Genomic DNA, 6,779 nt, shown 5'->3' with positions numbered 1-6,779 from the left:
GCTTATGTATTCAGTCATTATTCAATGGTATACTAAAAATCCATATAAAAAAACGTACTTCTCACTGTTCTCAGGTCAAATATTTATATGCGAATAAAATGCGATTAATTTCGATTAATTAATTACAAAGCCTCTAATTAATTAGATTAAATTTTTTAATCGAGTCCCGGCCCTAATATATATATATATATATATATATATATATATATAGTAAAAAGTGAAACCTTATGGCACTTACTTTTTACCACATAAAAACTAAAAGTAGGCCTATGATGGGAATGACTCTTGCTTATTGGTTTAAAACAACCATGACATTTGTCATACAACAGAAAAGTTTTAAATGATAAAAAACAATAAATAAAGTAAGTTTTCAAAATCTTGAAAAGAATAAGGCATTATGCTCTTAAATGCTGGGGGCATGTCTGCTGTTGACGCTGAAACCACGCCCACTCGCAGGAAAGCTGCTGTCTCTCTTAACTGTCAAATACAAATAAATTTAAAGGGGTCATATGAAGTTGCTAAAAAGAGCATTATTTTGTGTATTTGTTGTAATGCAATGTGTTTATGCAGTTTGCGGTTCAAAAAACATATTATTTTCCACATACTGTACACTATTGTTGTTCCTCTCGGCCCTGCCTTTCTGCAACGCTTCGATTTTTACAGAATTCATTGTTGATGGAAACCGAGGTGTTCTCTGATTGGCCAGCTATCCTGTGCATTGTGACTGGCATAATACCTCAAGCATGTGACGGAAAAGTTACGCCCCTTACCATGCCGTTTCTCGGCGCAACGAGACAGAAACAATAAAACCCATTATAAACGAGGCATTTATATGACTTATACTGTTTTTTACGCATTGCGTTGCATTGCGTCGCATCACATAAACATAACACCATGTCTGCATTTGCAATTGTAGAATGAGAAACAACAAGCACTACTCTACACTGCTCAAACCTCGCATTTGAATAATCAGTACTGAATTCTTTAAATATGAAAACGTATCTACAATCTGTCAGTCAGAAGCAGACTGTCCTTGCAACATTGGAATTGCCCCACTTTATAGCCTTAACCCTTTGTGTACAGCTGGCATTGTAAGCTGCTCTCCCAGATTCAGGAAACAGTCCTCCATGAAATGCGCATCACCCACTCGAATATTTGCATTGTACTGTTCCGGAACAGTGTTGCAAATATAACTTAACCACTGATTTCTAGTTGTGTCCTCATTTTGAAGGCCAAACAAAGTACTTTCGCTTTGGCAATGAAACACACTGCGTCTCCACAACATGGCGCTGCAACACTACTACAGCTGGTAAAAGTTACGCCTTCTTTCTTTCCATATACATATGGGTGGTGTTACACTAACCTACTCACCCCGTGACATGGACAAGTGGTGGCATGTTTGAACGAGCCATTTTAGGGAGTTGTGGCTGAGTCTTAACTTTTATAATAAATATCTCTTTGGATTTGAACCACTGATGCTAATGCTGTCTAGTTATTATAGTGCAAGGGGAGGAGCCATGCTTAGGTTCCTGTGCGTCATAGACACATGATTTTAGGCCCACCCAAAAAACCCTTAACACAAAAATGGTGAAAAACTTTAATGGTCTAACTCCACAATTCAGTACTACATAGTTCACAGTATTTGTAACACAGTATTTCTAAAATCAGCTTTATGTATTTTTTTTATTAACTATACGTGAGTTGAATCATAATATGGAATGTACGTCTTTATAAAGTAAAAATGCACCAAAATGTAATTTTGGTACAACACTAGATCACTGGTCTACCGATTGCTACCTGATCTCATGACGAAAACTTGGAAACTTTTCCGCAAGACGCGAAATACATAGCGCCATGTACGTTTTGTGACATATTTCGGAGTTTAATGGCGCTAAAAGAGTTTTCGTTTTGTTTCCCTGGAACAGATGAACGTACATATGATATTTTATGTGATGTTGGTTTTGTACTGTATGTGTCACTGCAGTTCTTACTTGAAATGTCTGTTGAGTGGCGCTATAACTCTAATGCTCTGTAACGTTTTAAACTAACATACCATCTGCAATACACCTAAACCTATGAACAAAAGTGAATGTGACATAAAAATGCAATCGCAAGCATGCTGCTTTAGCTTGTTTTTCTTCAGCTCAGCTCTTTCACCATGAGCCATGTTTTTCACGGGATCCGTACCCAAGGAATCCGCATCCTCAAGGCCTTTCCACACTGAGCGCGAAAAAGCGAAACGAATATTGCATGTAATGATGCGCTGGAATAAAACAACAGATTCCTATGGATGCTTCCACATAGACCATGAACATTCGCACACCGAAAAAGCGAATGTTTTTTTAACACCCAGTCCGACGAATCTTTTCAGTTTCACAAAGCACCCGTCCAAGTGTGCCGCACGAGCCCTGAAAAGTGAAGCCAAAACGTTTTGATCGACCCCCCGGTGGCAGGCTTTAGTATAGGTCATAAAACCCACCCTGTCCATGTAATCTAATAGGATATGAGCCAAAATAAATAATCGAATTAAACTTAACAAATTTTTTCCAAAGATGGTTTCCACCATTTGAGGTAGTTCTTATCATGCTGATTTATGTTTTTCACGCAAGGATCAGTCATTAGTCAGGTGGCGACACAGTATTTGACCAATGATTTTACAAAAATCATTTCAGGTTTAAGAAGTGTTTTAACATTGCATCAACTACTGATGAACACATTCATTTTTATTTTAATTATCAATCAGTTGGTTATTTAACCATGTTGAAAGGCTTTTGACTTTCAAACTCATTAAAATGCACAAATTCTTGTTATTTCTTATTTGCAGACATTTTCAAACTTTTTGTTATCTGAACCTCTTTTATCTAATATATTTATTTTATATTCAATCAGCAATTCTGTAAAAAGACAATATCTCCCTTTGCATGGAACTTTGAGCATTGTAACTTTGCAGATGTTGTTTATGCTCAAACAACAACATTACACACTAACTAAAGGTAAAAAAAAAAGTGAAATCATAATCAATGACCCCTGTAAGTACCCCTGAGACTTTAAAATAAATATTTAAATTATTAAGTATCACATTTGCATGTTCAGTTCTCTGAATAATGCTCATACGGTGTGCAGGTAAACATAAAATATTTCTTCTTTTTTAGTAAGTGAATTATTTTGATTAAAATTATTTATTTTAATTGGACATTTTTATGATTTAATTACTTGTTAGCCTTTCATTAAACTCACAAATCCCCTGCTGTTTCTTACTCTTTGTATTTTTACACCATTATCCTGTTTAAATCAATGTGATAAACAAGTTAGGTCAAAAGTATAATCTAAAAGTAATCAAAAAGTAATCTAATTATATTACCTAAATATGTAATGTAATGGATTATGTTACCTGACTACAATTTTTGGCATATAATTTTGAATCAGTAACAGATTACTGTTTGTAAGTAATCTACCCAGCTCTTTATATATAAAATTATATAATTATATATATATATATATACCATAAAGCACTGACTCATAAGAGTAATTTGTTCTTGAATTGGACCACACTGGTCTCTTTGTGTTTTTGTTTACTCGTGCAGCCTGCAAATGGAACTCATTAGAAATACGCTTCTAGCCATTATTTTGCGGTAGACGTCTTATTATTGCATCACATTCATTGCAGACAGCTCAGGTAAAATATGATTTTTTTTAGGCACTGAAGCTTCAGCAGGGGGGAGAACCACTCACGAAGAGCAGTGCAGGAAACACTGGCCCACAGTGTGAACACAGACAGCTTGACAGCCGATCAGAACAATTACATATGCCATTACTGCACTGAGAAAAGCGCACCAAAGGTTTTAGGAGGGAAAGGACTGATCCAGAAAGCCTCATTAAAGGGACAAGTTACTAAAAATGAAAATTCTGTCATCATTTACTGATGTCATTGCCAACCTCTATACTGCATGTGGTTATTTTCCTCACAATAAGCTATCCCTTCAAGTGTCAGCGAAGAGCTGAACTAGCAATTCGAGCACCATAAACAGCCTTCCTGCAAAAATCCTTTAAAGATAAAAGATCAACAAATCACCTTGAAAACATTACATGACACATCCGGCCTCCGCGTAGCACTCGGCTCTGAACGCAAACGCACCGCAATTACACCTTACAGTAAGGTGCGCGCAGCCGACTCTCTGAAAATCAATCATTTGGGATTGTTTTTTACAGTTTTAATGGGTTCCTGTGACCTTGCACCTTGTATTCTTTGGAGTGGAAAGCACTTCAGACTTCAGCCTGTCGATTTTCCGATTTTAGAAATAAGTTGTGGCCAAATCATCCGGGTCAACAGAAACCCAGGCAGAAAGTTTCGAATTGGGAACTTCAGGCATTTATCCAGAAGGAAAGATATGCTTTTAAAATAAATGTCTCCATCGTTTTGATATATGCGGTGGCTGTTCGTGACAGTGGCAGTTTGTGGGTGAGCTGATCTGTGCTGCGGATGATATCAGACGCCCGGCCTGCATTAGTCTGTCCACTTTATGGCTGCAGCCAGCGCTTTCCTTCCTCTTATCTGGCGAGAGTTCAGAAGTGACGGATGCATTAGGACATGCACTAGTAGCTTTCAAGAGCTTAAATCCATTTGCTGGATTATCACTTTGAGCCCCTGTGTAATGACATGGCTCAACCCCAAACATCTTCCAGGATGTCGGACACGAAGGGTCGTTTTTCAACACGACCCGTGTGGCCCTTTTTAAAACGCCAACGCCGCTAACATTTGCATTTTTCATCAAGCGTACAAAGTTTAACTAATCTAATGTACATCTTGCTCCTTCCTGTATCATCAAACAGTAAAGCATGGCTCTAACAACGACAAGGTCATGGGTTCGATTTCTAGGGAAAGCAAGAACTGATTAAATGTATACTTTGAATGCTACTGTAAGGGGTTTTGGATAAAAGCACTCAAAAAACGGTAAAAAAACGGTAAACTTCTAACATTGATACACATTCAGAAAATACATTTGTGTAATATATGTAGGCCTACATATATTTTTATTGTGTATAACAACTTTTCATTTTTAACTTTTTCCATAAATTACAAATATTACACAGTATTACAACTGTTGTATTTATATTTATAGTTAAAAAACTTTAACATTTTAAACAAAGGAAGTGTGAAAAAAGTTCAAACAATCAGGGTTATAAACTAAAACTAAAGCTGAAACTAAAATCATTAGGCTACTTGAAATTATTACTTGAAATTAATAGGCCTTTTTTTAGCTATATTGCCAAAGTGTTTTTATTTGGTTTAGTATTAGTAGTTTGGTATTAAAACTCTAACTTAACTTAAATTGAAAAATATGAAAATAAAAACAGATTTAAAATATTAATAAAAGTTATCTATGATACTACTGCAAACAATATAGAATGGTGCTCGCAACGTCAAGATCATGGGTTCAATTCACCTTTTTTCAAATTGAAAGTCAAATGCAAGTATTTAAATACCATTATAGGGTAGCTGAGAAACTGACATGACATAAAACACATCAAGTTTTAATTTCGGGTCTTGAAAATGCATTTAAACTGATCCACATTGTAATGTGAGGTCTAAACCGACCTCAATTGAAATTTCGGGAAACTGACTCACGAAATTGACTCCCAGAAGTGCGCAAAAGCCTCGTAGCCTTTAAAATCACTTGTGTTTTGTCGGCCAGAAATATCCCTCCCACTTACAAGAGACTCAATGATAGTGCAAATCTCTTTAACATCTACTATTATATTATATATTCAAAGAGGTGTTTGCCCGTTGAAATGTGAGTGCCTTACTTTCAGGACATTAATGCTCAGCAATTGAATAACAGAAGAAGTAGTCAATATTAAAGGGGTGGCGGGGCTCTCTTAACCCTGAACTCAGGTTACCTTGTGTTTCATCATTTTTTTCAGTTCGCTTGTTTGAATTTGCGCGTGCGTGTGTGCGTTTGCGCGTTTGCGCGAGAAAGAAACTGAGGGAGAGGAATAATGAAGCCTGTCTTCGCATCATGAGGCCTTTCCCATGCCGCATTACTCTAGTGCCATCAGACGGCGAGGGAGGCCATCAGCAGCGTTGCATCTGTACGACTCTGCTAATTATTCTCCTGCCTTTATTAGTCTACAGCCATCAGAGAGAGAAGGGGAAAGACATCATCTTCAGCCTAATTCTCTCTCCCTCTCTCTCTATCTATCTATCTATTTCCCGTCAGACTCTGGTCTGAATGAGGCCGCTCGCTTTTATCACACAGATTACTTCACAGGGTGACTCCAAGCCATTAAATTCTTATCTGTGTCAGAGCTGAAATATGATGTTTACGGTCCTGTCTGGCTATTAGTGTTAGAATTGAGATCTCATATCCACGACAGGCTCGGTAGACACCACAGAATTGATTAGGTGACCATGTCGCTTGATTTGAACGTGAAAGCTGTATTACATGCCAAATGATGTACACCGGGCATTAAGACGAACATTAAGTTTAATTATTAGAGACTGTGTGGCTGTGCACAAATATGAAGCAATATCTCTGCCTGACAACGGTTTGTCAAAGATAAGATCATTAAATACTAAGTTAGACCATTCAAACCTAAACTTTGGCCTTTTAGATTTCCACATATCTAATGATTATAGCCATCTGTATGGGATGTGCTGTGTTTTCTATAATGCTGTATGTATTCAGCTCCAGTGATGGTCCAGCTGCGCCATCTCATGGTCGACATGCGTTACTGCAGCTATACTATATAGCAGATGTTTTGTCCGTGTTGACTTAGAT

Source organism: Garra rufa, chromosome 23, assembly GCF_049309525.1.
Source record: "Garra rufa chromosome 23, GarRuf1.0, whole genome shotgun sequence".
NCBI classification, from domain to species: Eukaryota; Metazoa; Chordata; class Actinopteri; order Cypriniformes; family Cyprinidae; genus Garra; species Garra rufa.
Note: the sequence above shows the minus strand (reverse complement) of the source record.